Below are 15000 nucleotides of genomic sequence, written 5' to 3'. Positions count from 1 at the left end.
GAATTTTTGGACATGTGAATATGTCTCTATATGATAAAAAAAAAAACATATGATCAAAAAAATGAAACAGCTTACAGCACCTGGTATTCCCAGGCGGTCTCCCATCCAAGTACTAACCAGGCCCGACCCTGCTTAGCTTCTGAGATCGAACGAGATCGGGCGTGTTCAGGGTGGTATGGCCGTAAGCCATTATTGTGTGCAGACAGGGGCCTTTTAAAGATGTCATGCCCTTGATTCTGGCTGAATTTTTGGACATGTGAATATGTCTCTATATGATAAAAAAAAACATGATCAAAAAAATGAAAAAGCTTACAGCACCTGGTATTCCCAGGCGGTCTCCCATCCAAGTACTAACCAGGCCCGACCCTGCTTAGCTTCTGAGATCGAACGAGATCAGGCGTGTTCAGGGTGGTATGGCCGTAAGCCATTATTGTGTGCAGAAAGGGGTCTTTTAAAGATGTCATGCCCTTGATTCTGGCTGAATTTTTGGACATGTGAATATGTCTCTCTATGATAAAAAAAAAACACATGATCAAAAAAATGAAACAGCTTACAGCATCTGGTATTCAACAGGCGGTCTCCCATCCAAGTACTAACCAGGCACGACCCTGCTTAGTTTCCGAGATCGGACGAGATCGGACGAGTTCAGGGTGGTATGACCGTAAGCCATTATTGTGTGCAGAAAGGGGCCTTTTAAAGATGTCATGCCCTTGATTCTGGTTGAATTTTTGGACATGTGAATATGTCTCTATATGATAAAAAAAAATCATATGATCAAAAAAAATTAAAAAGCTTACAGCACCTGTTATTCCCAGGCGGTCTCCCTTCCAAGTACTAACCAGGCCCGACCCTGCTTAGCTTCCGAGATCGGACGAGATCGGGCGTGTTCAGGGTGGTATGGCCGTAAGCCATTATTGTGTGCAGAAAGGGGCCTTTTAAAGATGTCATGCCCTTGATTCTGGCTGAATTTTTGGACATGTGAATATGTCTCTATATGATAAAAAAAAACATATGATCAAACAAAATGAAAAAGCTTACAGCGTCTGGTATTCCCAGGCGGTCTCCCATCCAAGTACTAACCAGGCACGACCCTACTTAGTTTCCGAGATCGGACGAGATCGGGCGTGTTAAGGGTGGTATGGCCGTAAGCCGTTATTGTGTGCAGAAAGGGGCCTTTTAAAGATGTCATGCCCTTGATTCTGGCTGAATTTTTGGACATGTGAATATGTCTCTATATGATCAAAAAAAAACATATGATCAAAAAAATGAAAAAGCTTACAGCACCTGGTATTCCCAGGCGGTCTCCCATCCAAGTACTAACCAGGCCCTACCCTGCTTAGCTTCCGAGATCGGACAAGATCAGGCGTGTTCAGGGTGGCATGGCCATAAGCCATTATTGTGTGCAGACAGGGGCCTTTTAAAGATGTCATGCCCTTGATTCTGGCTGAATTTTTGGACATGTGAATATGTCTCTATATGATAAAAAAAAACATATGATCAAAAAAATGAAAACGCTTACAGCACCTGGTATTCCCAGGTGGTCTCCCATCCAAGTACTAACCAGGCCCGACCCTGCTTTGCTTCCGAGATCGGACGAGATCGGGCGTGTTCAGGGTGGTATGGCCGTAAGCCATTATTGTGTGCAGACAGGGGCCTTTTAAAGATGTCATGCCCTTGAGTCTGGCTGAATTTGTGGACATGTGAATATGTCTCTAAATGATAAAAAAAAATCATATGATCAAAAAAAATTAAAAAGCTTACAGCACCTGGTATTCCCAGGCGGTCTCCCATTCAAGTACTAACCAGGCCCGACCCTGCTTAGCTTCTGAGATCGAACGAGATCGGGCGTGTTCAGGGTGGTATGGCCATAAGCCATTATTGTGTGCAGACAGGGGCCTTTTAAAGATGTCATGCCCTTGATTCTGGCTGAATTTTTGGACATGTGAATATGTCTCTATATGATAAAAAAAAACATGATAAAAAAAATGAAAAAGCTCACAGCACCTGGTATTCCCAGGCGGTCTCCCATCCAAGTACTAACCAGGCCTTACCCTGCTTAGCTTCTGAGATCGAACGAGATCGGGCGTGTTCAGGGTGGTATGGCCGTAAGCCATTATTGTCTGCAGACAGGGGCCTTTTAAAGATGTCATGCCCTTGATTCTGGCTGAATTTTTGGACACGTGAATATGTCTCTCTATGATAAAAAAAAAACATATGATCAAAAAAATGAAAAAAGCTTACAGCGTCTGGTATTCCCAGGCGGTCTCCCATCCAAGTACTAACCAGGCCCGACCCTACTTAGCTTCCAAGATCAGACGAGTTCAGGGTGATTTGGCCGTAAGCCATTATTGTGTGCAGAAAGGGGCCTTTTAAAGATGTCATGCCCTTGATTCTGGCTGAATTTTTGGACATGTGAATATGTCTCTATATGATAAAAAAAAAAACATATGATCAAAAAAATGAAACAGCTTACAGCACCTGGTATTCCCAGGCGGTCTCCCATCCAAGTACTAACCAGGCCCGACCCTGCTTAGCTTCTGAGATCGAACGAGATCGGGCGTGTTCAGGGTGGTATGGCTGTAAGCCATTATTGTGTGCAGACAGGGGCCTTTTAAAGATGTCATGCCCTTGATTCTGGCTGAATTTTTGGACATGTGAATATGTCTCTATATGATAAAAAAAAACATGATCAAAAAAATGAAAAAGCTTACAGCACCTGGTATTCCCAGGCGGTCTCCCATCCAAGTACTAACCAGGCCCGACCCTGCTTAGCTTCTGAGATCGAACGAGATCAGGCGTGTTCAGGGTGGTATGGCCGTAAGCCATTATTGTGTGCAGAAAGGGGTCTTTTAAAGATGTCATGCCCTTGATTCTGGCTGAATTTTTGGACATGTGAATATGTCTCTCTATGATAAAAAAAAAACACCTGATCAAAAAAATGAAACAGCTTACAGCATCTGGTATTCAACAGGCGGTCTCCCATCCAAGTACTAACCAGGCACGACCCTGCTTAGTTTCCGAGATCGGACGAGATCGGACGAGTTCAGGGTGGTATGACCGTAAGCCATTATTGTGTGCAGAAAGGGGCCTTTTAAAGATGTCATGCCCTTGATTCTGGTTGAATTTTTGGACATGTGAATATGTCTCTATATGATAAAAAAAAATCATATGATCAAAAAAAATTAAAAAGCTTACAGCACCTGTTATTCCCAGGCGGTCTCCCTTCCAAGTACTAACCAGGCCCGACCCTGCTTAGCTTCCGAGATCGGACGAGATCGGGCGTGTTCAGGGTGGTATGGCCGTAAGCCATTATTGTGTGCAGAAAGGGGCCTTTTAAAGATGTCATGCCCTTGATTCTGGCTGAATTTTTGGACATGTGAATATGTCTCTATATGATAAAAAAAAACATATGATCAAACAAAATGAAAAAGCTTACAGCGTCTGGTATTCCCAGGCGGTCTCCCATCCAAGTACTAACCAGGCACGACCCTACTTAGTTTCCGAGATCGGACGAGATCGGGCGTGTTAAGGGTGGTATGGCCGTAAGCCGTTATTGTGTGCAGAAAGGGGCCTTTTAAAGATGTCATGCCCTTGATTCTGGCTGAATTTTTGGACATGTGAATATGTCTCTATATGATCAAAAAAAAACATATGATCAAAAAAATGAAAAAGCTTACAGCACCTGGTATTCCCAGGCGGTCTCCCATCCAAGTACTAACCAGGCCCTACCCTGCTTAGCTTCCGAGATCGGACAAGATCAGGCGTGTTCAGGGTGGTATGGCCATAAGCCATTATTGTGTGCAGACAGGGGCCTTTTAAAGATGTCATGCCCTTGATTCTGGCTGAATTTTTGGACATGTGAATATGTCTCTATATGATAAAAAAAAACATATGATCAAAAAAATGAAAACGCTTACAGCACCTGGTATTCCCAGGTGGTCTCCCATCCAAGTACTAACCAGGCCCGACCCTGCTTTGCTTCCGAGATCGGACGAGATCGGGCGTGTTCAGGGTGGTATGGCCATAAGCCATTATTGTGTGCAGACAGGGGCCTTTTAAAGATGTCATGCCCTTGATTCTGGCTGAATTTGTGGACATGTGAATATGTCTCTCTATGATAAAAAAAACATATGATCAAAAAAATAAAAAAAGCTTACAGCATCTGGTATTCCCAGGCGGTCTCCCATTCAAGTACTAACCAGGCCCGACCGAGCCGAGCAGCACCTGAGCAGAGCAGCGAGCAGCACCTGAGCAGAGCAGCGAGCAGCACCTGAGCAGAGCAGCGTACTACGGTGAGCGTATTGCATAATTGCTTGTTCTGTTCTCCTCTGCACTGTGTTACTGTGTACCTACTCTTAGTTTAGCCTAGCAGTTAGCTTTACAATGGCTTCTTTTTCTGTCTCTCCCTCTCCTGCTCTCTCCTGCTCTACGTGTCAGATGTTAAGTTATTCCTCGTCCTCCTTTAGTGATAATGATACTTGTAAGAAATGTAGTTTATTTTTAGCTTTGGAGGCGAGGGTGTCTGAGTTAGAGAGACGGCTCCGCACCATTGAGTCGGAGTCATCGTATGCAGCAGTAGTTAGCCAGCCACCTGTAGCAGGTGCGGGCCGACATAGCTTGGCTTCCCCCCCGGTAACTCCCGAGCAGCCGGGAGGCAGTGGCTGGGTTACTGTCCGAGGGAAGCATAGTCGAAAATCGAAGCACACGGTTCCCCACCAACCACTTCACGTTTCAAACAAATTTTCCCCACTCAGCGACACACCCGCTGAGAATAAAACTCTGATTATTGGAGACTCCATAGTCCGAAACGTGAAGCTAGCGAAGTCAGCGGGCATAGTTAGGTGTATACCCGGGGCCAGAGCGGGCGACATCGCATCTCATTTAAAGTTGCTGACAAAGACTAAAGGTAGATTTGATACAATCGTAATTCATGTCGGCACAAATGACTCCCGACTACGCCAGTCGGAAGTCACTAAGGTTAATGTGGAGTCGGTGTGTACTTTTGCTAAGACGATGTCGGACTCCGTAGTGTTCTCTGGACCCCTCCCAAATCAGACCAGTGATGACATGTATAGCCGCATGTCATCACTCAACCGCTGGCTGTCGAGGTGGTGTCCAGCACACGATGTGGGCTTCATAGATAACTGGCAGTCTTTTTGGGGAAAACCTGGTCTGCTAGCTAGAGACGGCATCCATCCCACTTTGGACGGTGCAGCTCTATTATCTAGAAACATAGCAGAGGTTATTAGTCCAAAACCCTGACAACAACTCAGAGTTCAGACCAGGAGGCAGAGCTGCAGTCTTACACACTTCTCTGCGCCTCCCTTAGATCTGTCTCCCAGTCACTATAGCTGTAATTCTGAATCGAACTGTAGTTATACTATAGGTACTGTGTCTGTCCCCCGGCCCAAACGCGTTTTTATAAGTCATCCAAACGGCGTGAATCATCAGAATCTGATTAGAATCAAAACTACGAATACGATTTTGCTACAAGATCGGAGGATTCACTGCGGACTTTTGAACATTAGGTCCTTAGCATCCAAGTCTCTTTTAGTGAATGATCTGATATCAGATCAGCACATTGATTTACTTTTTTTGACTGAAACCTGGCTGTGTCGAGATGAATATGTTAGTTTGAATGAATCCACTCCTCCCAGTCATTTTAATACTCATATACCTCGAGACACCGGACGAGGTGGTGGAGTAGCAGCTATTTTTAATTCCAGTCTTTTAGTTAACCCTCGACCAAAGCTGAATTTTTCTTCTTTTGAAAGCCTTGTTCTTAGTCTTCCACATCCAGTCTCAAGAACCTTTCAGCCAGTTCTAGTTGCTGTAGTTTACCGCCCTCCTGGCCCATATTCTGAGTTTTTATCTGAGTTTGCAGAATTTTTATCAGACTTAGTCCTTAGCAGTGATAGAATAATTGTTGTAGGTGACTTCAATATCCATGTGGATGTTGAAAATGATAGCCTGAGCACAGCTTTCATGTCACTATTAGACTCTATTGGTTTCACCCAGGGTGTAAACGAACCTACTCATCATTTTAACCACACCCTGGATCTTGTTTTAGCTTATGGAATTGAAATCCATAACCTTACAGTTTTCCTAGAAAATCCTCTGCTATCAGACCATTTTTTTATTACATTTGATTTTGTCCTACTAGAATTACCTCTGCCTGGAAGAGGTGTGCTTTCTAGAAGTTTGTCGGATAGTGCTGTGGCTAGATTTAAGGAAGCTATTTCAGCTGTTTTTGATTCAGTACCGTGTTTCAACCCAGTTGGAAACTCTTACGATAGCTTTAGTCCCTCTCAGCTAGATCAGTTTGTTGATAGTGCAGTGGATTCGCTGAGAGTTACTCTGGATTCGATTGCTCCCCTGAAACAGAAGGTTGTCAAGCGGCGGAGAGTGGCTCCATGGTTCAACTCAGAAACCCGTACTCTGAAACAATCATCACGGAATTTTGAAAGAATATGGCGTTCGACCAAAACGGTAGAATCTCGTTTTTTCTGGCAGGATAGTCATAGAAGATATATGAAGGCTCTACGTCACGCCCGAGCTGCCTACTACTCCTCTCTAATCGAGGAAAACAAAGGCAATCCTAGATACCTTTTCAGCACTGTAGCCAGGCTGACAGAGAGTCATGGCTCCATTGAGCCTTGTATTCCTCTAGCCCTCAGCAGTAATGATTTCCTTAGCTTTTTCAACAACAAAGTTCTAGACATCAGAGACAAAATTGGTAACCTCCTGCCCTTACCTGGTGCAGATACGTCTGTTGCGGCAGAGACAGTTCCAGGACCAGATATTAGTCTCGACTGTTTTTCTCCAATCGACCTTTCAGAGCTACATTCCATTTTTTCTGCATCGAAACCGTCAACCTGTATTTTGGACCCAATCCCAACCAAGCTGTTTAAGGAAGTCTTTCCCTTAGTTAGCAACTCCATATTAGATATGATCAATATGTCTTTACTGGCAGGCTATGTACCACAGACATTTAAAGTAGCGGTAATCAAACCTCTACTTAAAAAGCCTACTCTGGACTCAGGAACTCTGGCTAACTACAGACCTATATCCAACCTTCCTTTTATCTCGAAGATCCTGGAGAAGGTGGTAGCTAAACAGCTGTGTGACTTTCTCCATGACAACAGTTTATTTGAAGAGTTCCAGTCAGGATTTAGAGTCCACCATAGCACTGAGACTGCACTAGTTAGAGTTACAAACGATCTACTTCTAGCCTCAGACAGGGGACTTCTGTCTGTGCTCGTCTTGTTAGATCTTAGTGCTGCTTTTGACACCATTGACCATCGGATCCTGTTGTACAGACTGGAGCATTTGCTTGGAATTACAGGGACTGCTTTAAGTTGGTTTGAATCCTACTTATCAGACCGATCTCAGTTTGTACATGTTAATGATGAGTCCTCTATGCACACTAAAGTTTGCCATGGAGTCCCACAAGGTTCAGTGCTTGGACCAATTCTTTTTACATTATATATGCTTCCTCTGGGAAATATTATGAGGAAACACTCCATACAGTTTCATTGTTATGCAGATGATACTCAGCTTTATGTATCAATGAAGCCCGATGGTACCAGTCAGTTATGTCAGCTAGAAACATGCCTTAAGGACGTTAGGACCTGGATGACCAGAAATTTTTTGCTACTTAACTCAGACAAGACTGAAGTTATTGTGCTAGGCCCTAAGAACCTCAGAGAGACTTTTTCTAGTGATGTGACTGTCCTTAATGACATCAGCCTGGCATCTAGCACCACTGTTAGGAATCTAGGAGTTATTTTTGATCAAGATATGTCTTTTAGCTCTCACATCAGTCAAGTTTCAAGAACAGCCTACTTTCACCTTCGTAATATATCCAAGATCAGGAATATCCTGTCGCAAAGTGATGCAGAAAAACTAGTTCATGCATTTGTTACCTCCAGACTGGATTATTGTAACTCTCTTTTGTCAGGGTGCTCTGGCAAATCTCTAAAGACTCTTCAACGGGTCCAGAATGCTGCAGCTCGTGTACTGACCAGAACCAGGAAATGGGACCACATTACTCCTGTCCTGGCTTCTCTGCACTGGCTCCCTATACAGTCTAGAATAGAATTCAAGATCCTTCTTCTCACCTACAAAGCTCTAAATGGCCAGGCACCATCTTATCTTAAGGAGCTACTAGTGCCGTACTGTCCCTTGAGAGCGTTGCGGTCCCGGAGTGCAGGCCTGCTGGTGGTACCTACAGTCTCCAAGTGTACTATGGGGGGTAAAGCCTTCAGTTATCGGGCTCCTCTCCTCTGGAACCGCCTTCCAGCCGGGGTCCAGGAGGCAGACACAGTCTGTATTTTTAAGATTAGACTTAAAACTTTCCTTTTTGATAAATCTTATAGTTAGGGCTGGTGCTGGTGTAGACCAGCTCTTAGTTATGCTGCTATAGGCTTAGACTACCGGGGGAACTGGCACCTTGAGCTCCTCTCTCTCTCTCTCTCTCTCTCTCTCTCTCTCTATGCATATACAGTACATCATATTACTGCATGTATCTATCTATAAATCTCAGTCACTAACCACCTACTTTCCTGGGAGCTCTTGAGCTCCCCTAGGCTCCTCAAGATCATCGGTTGACGGCTTGCCAGAACAACCCCCACCCCACCACTACCCCCTCCCCACCGGATCGTGGGTTGGCGGCCTGCCAGAACAACCCCCCACACCCCCTCCCCTCCCCACCGGATTGCTGATGGACGGTCTACCTCCCCCCACCCCCTTGCTCTCTATCCCTCTTCCTGCATCTTATCCCATCTCTCCCCCTATCCCTTTCCAAGCCCGGCGCAGTCTAGGCCTGTGAAGACTGTTTCGTCATGAGCCGGGGATCCGGCCGAAGATTTCTGCCTTTTAATAAGGCAGTTTTTTCTTACCACTGTAACTTTTGCTGCTTTGCTAAAGTGCTCATGATGGATAGGCCGGATCTTTGTAACATAGCAATAAGTAAGGTCCTTTACCTGCTTTTTGTAACATAACAATGAGTAAGGTCTTTTACCTGCTCTTTTGTAATGTTAACAGACAATGAGTAAGGTATTTTACCTGCTTCTTGTAAAGTGTCTCGAGATAACACTTGTTATGAGTTGACGCTATACAAATAAAAGTTGATTGATTGATTGATAAAAGTTGACCCTGCTTAGCTTCCGAGATGGGACGAGATCGAGCGTGTTAAGGGTGGTATGGCCGTAAGCCGTTATTGTGTGCAGACAGGGGCCTTTTAAAGATGTCATGCCCTTGATTCTGGCTGAATTTGTGGACATGTGAATATGTCTCTATATGATAAAAAAAAAACATATGATCAAAAAAATGAAAAAGCTTACAGCACCTGGTATTCCCAGGCGGTCTCCCATCCAAGTACTAACCAGGCCTGACCTTGCTTAGCTTCCGAGATCGGAAGAGATCGGGCGTGTTCAGGGTGGTATGGCCGTAAGCCATTATTGTGTGCAGAAAGGGGCCTTTTAAAGATGTCATGCCCTTGATTCTGGCTGAATTTTTGGACATGTGAATATGTCTCTATATGATAAAAAAAAACATATGATCAAAAAAATGAAAAAGCTTACAGCACCTGGTATTCCCAGGCGGTCTCCCATTCAAGTACTAACCAGGCCCCACCCTGCTTAGCTTCCAAGATCGGACGAGTTCAGGGTGGTATGGCCATAAGCCATTATTGTGTGCAGAAAGGGGCCTTTTAAAGATGTCATGCTCTTGATTCTGGCTGAATTTTTGGACATGTGAATATGTGTCTATATGATAAAAAAAAAAACATATGATCAAAAAAATGAAGAAGCTTACAGCACCTGGTATTCCCAGGCTGTCTCCCATCCAAGTACTAACCTGGCCCGACCCTGCTTACCTTCTGAGATCGGACGAGTTCAGGGTTGTATGGCCGTAAGCCATTATTGTGTGCAGAAAGGGGCCTTTTAAAGATGTCATGCCCTTGATTCTGGCTGAATTTTTGGACATGTGAATATGTCTCTATATGATAAAAAAAACATATGATCAAAAAAATGAAAAAGCTTACAGCACCTGGTATTCCCAGGCGGTCTCCCATCTAAGTACTAACCAGGCCCGACCCTGCTTAGCTTCCGAGATCGGACGAGTTCAGGGTGGTATGGCCGTAAGCCATTATTGTGTGCAGAAATGGGCCTTAAAGATGTCATTCCCTTGATTCTGGCTGAATTTTTGGACATGTGAATATGTCTCTATATGATAAAAAAAAACATATGATCAAAAAAATGAAAAAACTTACAGCACCTGGTATTCCCAGGCGGTCTCCCATCCAAGTACTAACCAGGCCCGACCTTGCTTAGCTTCCGAGATCGGACAAGATCGGGCGTGTTCAGGGTGGTATGGCCGTAAGCCATTATTGTGTGCAGACAGGGGCCTTTTAAAGATGTCATGCCCTTGATTCTGGCTGAATTTTTGGACATGTGAATATGTCTCTCTATGATAAAAAAAAAACATATGATCAAAAAAATGAAAAAGCTTACAGCACCTGGTATTCCCAGGCGGTCTCCCATCCAAGTACTAACCAGACCTGACCCTGCTTAGCTTCCGAGATCGGACGAGATCGGGCGTGTTCAGGGTGGTATGGCCATAAGTCATTATTGTGTGCAGAAAGGGGCCTTTTAAAGATGTCATGCCCTTGATTCTGGCTGAATTTTTGGACATGTGAATATGTCTCTATATGATAAAAAAAAAACATATCATCAAAAAAATGAAAAAGCTTACAGCACCTGGTATTCCTAGGTGTTCTCCCATCCAAGTACTAACCAGGCCCGACCCTGCATAGCTTCCGAGATCGGACGAGATCGGGCGTGTTCAGGGTGGTATGGCCGTAAGCCATTATTGTGTGCAGAAAGGGGCCTTTTAAAGATGTCATGCCCTTGATTCTGGCTAAATTTTTGGACATGTGAATATGTCTCTATATGATAAAAAAAAAACATATGATCAAAAAAATGAAAAAGCTTACAGCGTCTGGTATTCCCAGGCGGTCTCCCATCCAAGTACTAAACAGGCCCTACCCTGCTTAGCTTCCGAGATCGGACGAGATCAGGAGTGTTCAGGGTGGTATGGCCACAAGCCATTATTGTGTGCAGACAGGGGCCTTTTAAAGATGTCATGCCCTTGATTCTGGCTGAATTTTTGGACATGTGAATATGTCTCTATATGATAAAAAAAAACATATGATCAAAAAAATGAAAACGCTTACAGCACCTGGTATTCCCAGGTGGTCTCCCATCCAAGTACTATCCAGGCTCGACCCTGCTTAGCTTCCGAGATCGGACGAGATCGGGCTTGTTCAGCGTGGTATGGCCGTAAGCCATTATTGTGTGCAGACAGGGGCCTTTTAAAGATGTCATGCCCTTGATTCTGGCTGAATTTGTGGACATGTGAATATGTCTCTATATGATAAAAAAAGAACATATGATCAAAAAAAATGAAAAAGCTTACAGCACCTGGTATTCCAAGGCGGTCTCCCATCCAAGTACTAACCAGGCCTGACCTTGCTTAGCTTCCGAGATCGGGCGTGTTCAGGGTGGTATGGCCGTAAGCCATTATTGTGTGCAGACAGGGGCCTTTTAAAGATGTCATGCCCTTGATTCTGGCTGAATTTTTGGACATGTGAATATGTCTCTATATGATAAAAAAAACATATGATCAAAAAAAATGAAAAAGCTTTTACAGCATCTGGTATTCCCAGGCGGTCTCCCATCCAAGTACTAACCAGGCACGACCCTACTTAGTTTCCGAGATCGGACGAGATCGGGCGTGTTTTTTTTTTTTTTATCTTTTATTATCAAAATTACAAAAACATTTATAATTCTTTCACATCATTTGCAACAAATGCTATAACAATACATACACCCTCTAAATTAAACCTCCCCTCTGACGCAAACGGCACCCTAAAAACAATAAAAACATAGCATCAGAAAAAAAAAATCAAACCACCCCTGATACCCCCAACTCATGACAACTCTTCTGAGTCCCTCCCCCAAAGCAAACACCCCTCTGAAAACAAACCACAAAAACATACAAAAACCCCACAGTATTCTCAAAAAACCACTGAGAAAAAAAAACCACCAAATCAAATCACCCATTTTCCCCATGACCAAAAAAGAAGCCCTCGTACCAAAAAAACAAAAACAAAATAATTTAGACATCCCACATAATTCCCTCCTCATTTACTCTACACACATTCGCACCTTCCACAAACATTCTCACAAACTCACTCTCATTCGCTATGTACAACAATTTAAGATGTGTTTTCCATTCATTCACAAACATTCTCCACACATTCATTTTCTTACTTTCATACAGTGCATAATTCCTTCTGTTAAAAACCGCTTTTCTTGCAAAAGCCAAAATTATATTCATTACATTGTGATTTTTTTGTTTTGTTCCCACCCCCAACAACACCGACAATTCCCACCCCCTTTCATTCCAACACTCATTCTTACTGCATTTCCCCAACATTTCTCTTATTTTTCCCCAAAAATAAACCAATTCCCCACACGTAACAAACAAATGTATTAAATCCTCATCCGTACTTTCACATACACAACACTTTCTTTCATACCTCTCCTTATGGATCTGATGCAGGACGATGCAGGTGAAGATCCTCCTGTGCCTCAGTTTGAAATCTAGGTCAAATATTGCATGTGGTGTATGCGGAATGTTAATGTTCTTCCATATCATGTTGCTTGTTATGTCCGGGTATGTGTCTGTCCATTTTACTTCGGATGTGGGTTTCTGTATTCTATGTGTGATTGCGCACCTATACCAAATTTTTGTAGTGACATCTGTAATGTTGTGTTTCTTCTCCCCTAGGCACAGGGAGATCCCCCCCACATCGTCCTGCATCACTCCCTCCTTCTCTTTGATTAATTTTTCCCATTCGCTCGACAAAGACAATTTTACATTTGCAAACACTCCCTCAATCACATCCTTTCTGCACACACACCCTTTATTTTTTAAACCCCTCACCACCATTTGTAAATCAAAATCCCCCCCACAGTTCAGTAAATCCCTTATTCTAATATATCCCGCTTTCGACATAGCTTCACACTTAATTACCCTCTCCCCATTTTTAAAATACGGGCTCGAGAGGAAGGGCAGTCGTAGCACTGACCCTCTCGTTCCGCACTCTGGTACAGTCCAGGATGAAACCTGATACCACGCACTGAGTACTTCCTGGAAAAACCGTGGCAAGTGTTTAAATGAATCCGGGTTATTGATCTGGTACAGGTTGTCCTCGTTGTAGAGTCCAAAACTGCACAGATATTGTTTGAAGTGGTTTTTCCAAACTACGTTCCGGTTCTGGTCCATAAATTTGCCTATCAATTTGACTCTTAGTGCTACTTTTTTTGTAAGTAAATCAATCAAAGCTAGCCCCCCCTGATCTTTAGCCCCTATTATTGTTTTGTGAGCTATACTCGCTGCTTTGTTTTTCCAAATAAAGTCCCTAATGGTCTTTGAAATCTCCTTAAAGGCCCAGTCCGGAAGCGTACAAGTACTCAGCGCATGATTCACTTTGGACAACACGAGAGCATTTGTTACGGCTACCCTTCCTCTCAACAATAGACCCCTCGCTTTCCACAAATTCAATGTTTTTTTAATTTTACCCACCACCTCTTTCCATGTTACATCATCACATTCATTCTCATTTTTCCCCATATTCACTCCCAACACTTTTCTTCTCTCACACACCGTTTTAAATCCCCACTTATTAACTAGATTGGATTCCTTACCTAGTAACATAATTTCTGACTTATTTTCATTTACTTTTGCCCCAGATGCTCTTTCATAAGTTTGTACATGTTTTAATATCAATTCTATATCCTCCTCTCCTTTTACCATTATATTCACGTCATCTGCATACTGTATTATTTTTACGTTTTCCTTACCTATACCTTTTATGTTTACGTCTTCCGATATCAGTGCTGCCAGCGGCTCTGCTACCAAGCTGTACAACAGCGCTGACATCGGACATCCTTGTCTCACTGACCTTGATATTTTAAAAGAATCAGTTAGTTCCCCGTTACATTTTATCTTGCTTTCCGCTCCTGTATACAACATATTTATCCATTCTCTCATTCTCTCCCCGAATCCAAACTTCTCTAACACCTTCCCCATGAACCCGTGATCTACTCTGTCAAAAGCTTTATTTAAATCAATCCCTAGCCATATTCCCCCCTCCCCTTCCATATCCCTGACCGTCTGTTTTATTGAAATGATTGAGTCTGCTATGTCTCTGTTTGGTATACTGTATGATTGTGTTTGTTCTATGATTGTTCCTATTACCTCCCTGATTCTATTGGCTATTGTTTTTGCTATGATTTTGTAGTCTGTGTTGAGTAGGCTGATTGGTCTGTAGTTGTCCAGATTTTTATTGTCCCCCTTGTTTTTGTAAAAAATAGTAACCACCCCTTCCCCTAAACTTTTTGGTATATGTTTCACTTTTTCCATATATTTACTCAATTTGTTCACCAAGGGCACCAGCTGCTCTTTGAAAGCTTGGTAGAATTCCGCAGTTAGGCCATCGCTCCCAGGACTTTTGTTTTTGTTTAACCCCTCTAAAGCACTTCTGATTTCTCCCTCTGTAAACTCACAATCACACCACATTTTATCGTCCTCGCTTAGTTTTTTCTTTAAGGCACCCAAAGCTCTGTTCACACTCACGCTATCACACTCCTGTCTCGAAAACAGGCTTTCATAATAGCCCTTTACTATTTCTAAAATTCCCTTTTTATCTGTCACACTTTTACCTGCTTCATTTAATAATTCGTTTATTTCTGTTCTTTTTTGTTTTTGTTTTTCCAGACCTAAAAAAAAGGCTGTACTCCTCTCCCCCTCATACATATATTGTATTTTACTCCTAATGGCTGCACCCCTACTCTTTTTAAGTTCAATCACTCCCAACTGTTCTTTTAAATGTATGTATTTTTCGACATCTACATTATCTACACTGTCAAG

General features: G+C 43.1%; 18 non-coding genes and 9 pseudogenes across 18 annotated transcripts; all 27 read right to left on the bottom strand.

Moving 5' to 3' along the window:
• Positions 1–68: 68 nt before the first annotated feature.
• LOC132963527 (5S ribosomal RNA) lies at positions 69–187 on the bottom strand. The gene has a single exon (XR_009668858.1). It is a non-coding gene; the product is annotated as a 5S ribosomal RNA (ribosomal RNA).
• Positions 188–306: 119 nt separating this feature from the next.
• Positions 307–425, bottom strand: LOC132962647 (5S ribosomal RNA). Its single transcript, XR_009668585.1, has one exon. It is a non-coding gene; the product is annotated as a 5S ribosomal RNA (ribosomal RNA).
• Positions 426–547: 122 nt separating this feature from the next.
• Positions 548–667, bottom strand: LOC132963127 (5S ribosomal RNA; annotated as a pseudogene).
• Positions 668–790: 123 nt separating this feature from the next.
• On the bottom strand, positions 791–909 carry LOC132963565 (5S ribosomal RNA). Its single transcript, XR_009668894.1, has one exon. It is a non-coding gene; the product is annotated as a 5S ribosomal RNA (ribosomal RNA).
• A 122-nt stretch (positions 910–1031) lies between these two features.
• On the bottom strand, positions 1032–1150 carry LOC132962831 (5S ribosomal RNA; annotated as a pseudogene).
• A 122-nt stretch (positions 1151–1272) lies between these two features.
• On the bottom strand, positions 1273–1391 carry LOC132963753 (5S ribosomal RNA). Its single transcript, XR_009669070.1, has one exon. It is a non-coding gene; the product is annotated as a 5S ribosomal RNA (ribosomal RNA).
• A 121-nt stretch (positions 1392–1512) lies between these two features.
• On the bottom strand, positions 1513–1631 carry LOC132963421 (5S ribosomal RNA). Its single transcript, XR_009668756.1, has one exon. It is a non-coding gene; the product is annotated as a 5S ribosomal RNA (ribosomal RNA).
• A 123-nt stretch (positions 1632–1754) lies between these two features.
• On the bottom strand, positions 1755–1873 carry LOC132963704 (5S ribosomal RNA). The gene has a single exon (XR_009669025.1). It is a non-coding gene; the product is annotated as a 5S ribosomal RNA (ribosomal RNA).
• Positions 1874–1992: 119 nt separating this feature from the next.
• On the bottom strand, positions 1993–2111 carry LOC132963826 (5S ribosomal RNA). The gene has a single exon (XR_009669139.1). It is a non-coding gene; the product is annotated as a 5S ribosomal RNA (ribosomal RNA).
• A 123-nt stretch (positions 2112–2234) lies between these two features.
• Positions 2235–2343, bottom strand: LOC132963405 (5S ribosomal RNA; annotated as a pseudogene).
• A 123-nt stretch (positions 2344–2466) lies between these two features.
• Positions 2467–2585, bottom strand: LOC132963566 (5S ribosomal RNA). Its single transcript, XR_009668895.1, has one exon. It is a non-coding gene; the product is annotated as a 5S ribosomal RNA (ribosomal RNA).
• A 119-nt stretch (positions 2586–2704) lies between these two features.
• Positions 2705–2823, bottom strand: LOC132962635 (5S ribosomal RNA). Its single transcript, XR_009668575.1, has one exon. It is a non-coding gene; the product is annotated as a 5S ribosomal RNA (ribosomal RNA).
• A 122-nt stretch (positions 2824–2945) lies between these two features.
• LOC132963126 (5S ribosomal RNA) lies at positions 2946–3065 on the bottom strand (annotated as a pseudogene).
• A 123-nt stretch (positions 3066–3188) lies between these two features.
• LOC132963564 (5S ribosomal RNA) lies at positions 3189–3307 on the bottom strand. The gene has a single exon (XR_009668893.1). It is a non-coding gene; the product is annotated as a 5S ribosomal RNA (ribosomal RNA).
• Positions 3308–3429: 122 nt separating this feature from the next.
• LOC132962830 (5S ribosomal RNA) lies at positions 3430–3548 on the bottom strand (annotated as a pseudogene).
• A 122-nt stretch (positions 3549–3670) lies between these two features.
• Positions 3671–3789, bottom strand: LOC132963626 (5S ribosomal RNA). Its single transcript, XR_009668951.1, has one exon. It is a non-coding gene; the product is annotated as a 5S ribosomal RNA (ribosomal RNA).
• Positions 3790–3910: 121 nt separating this feature from the next.
• LOC132963495 (5S ribosomal RNA) lies at positions 3911–4029 on the bottom strand. The gene has a single exon (XR_009668827.1). It is a non-coding gene; the product is annotated as a 5S ribosomal RNA (ribosomal RNA).
• Positions 4030–9337: 5308 nt separating this feature from the next.
• Positions 9338–9456, bottom strand: LOC132963749 (5S ribosomal RNA). Its single transcript, XR_009669066.1, has one exon. It is a non-coding gene; the product is annotated as a 5S ribosomal RNA (ribosomal RNA).
• A 121-nt stretch (positions 9457–9577) lies between these two features.
• On the bottom strand, positions 9578–9686 carry LOC132963090 (5S ribosomal RNA; annotated as a pseudogene).
• A 123-nt stretch (positions 9687–9809) lies between these two features.
• Positions 9810–9918, bottom strand: LOC132963307 (5S ribosomal RNA; annotated as a pseudogene).
• Positions 9919–10038: 120 nt separating this feature from the next.
• Positions 10039–10147, bottom strand: LOC132962893 (5S ribosomal RNA; annotated as a pseudogene).
• Positions 10148–10266: 119 nt separating this feature from the next.
• Positions 10267–10385, bottom strand: LOC132963751 (5S ribosomal RNA). The gene has a single exon (XR_009669068.1). It is a non-coding gene; the product is annotated as a 5S ribosomal RNA (ribosomal RNA).
• A 122-nt stretch (positions 10386–10507) lies between these two features.
• LOC132962521 (5S ribosomal RNA) lies at positions 10508–10626 on the bottom strand. The gene has a single exon (XR_009668469.1). It is a non-coding gene; the product is annotated as a 5S ribosomal RNA (ribosomal RNA).
• Positions 10627–10748: 122 nt separating this feature from the next.
• Positions 10749–10867, bottom strand: LOC132962575 (5S ribosomal RNA). The gene has a single exon (XR_009668522.1). It is a non-coding gene; the product is annotated as a 5S ribosomal RNA (ribosomal RNA).
• A 122-nt stretch (positions 10868–10989) lies between these two features.
• On the bottom strand, positions 10990–11108 carry LOC132962605 (5S ribosomal RNA). Its single transcript, XR_009668554.1, has one exon. It is a non-coding gene; the product is annotated as a 5S ribosomal RNA (ribosomal RNA).
• A 121-nt stretch (positions 11109–11229) lies between these two features.
• On the bottom strand, positions 11230–11348 carry LOC132962602 (5S ribosomal RNA). The gene has a single exon (XR_009668551.1). It is a non-coding gene; the product is annotated as a 5S ribosomal RNA (ribosomal RNA).
• A 123-nt stretch (positions 11349–11471) lies between these two features.
• LOC132963014 (5S ribosomal RNA) lies at positions 11472–11580 on the bottom strand (annotated as a pseudogene).
• Between the last annotated feature and the right edge of the window lie 3420 nt (positions 11581–15000).

This window comes from Labrus mixtus, unplaced genomic scaffold (genome assembly GCF_963584025.1).
Source record: "Labrus mixtus unplaced genomic scaffold, fLabMix1.1 SCAFFOLD_52, whole genome shotgun sequence".
NCBI lineage: Eukaryota > Metazoa > Chordata > Actinopteri > Labriformes > Labridae > Labrus > Labrus mixtus.
Note: the sequence above shows the minus strand (reverse complement) of the source record. Positions and strands in the feature narration are given on the sequence as shown.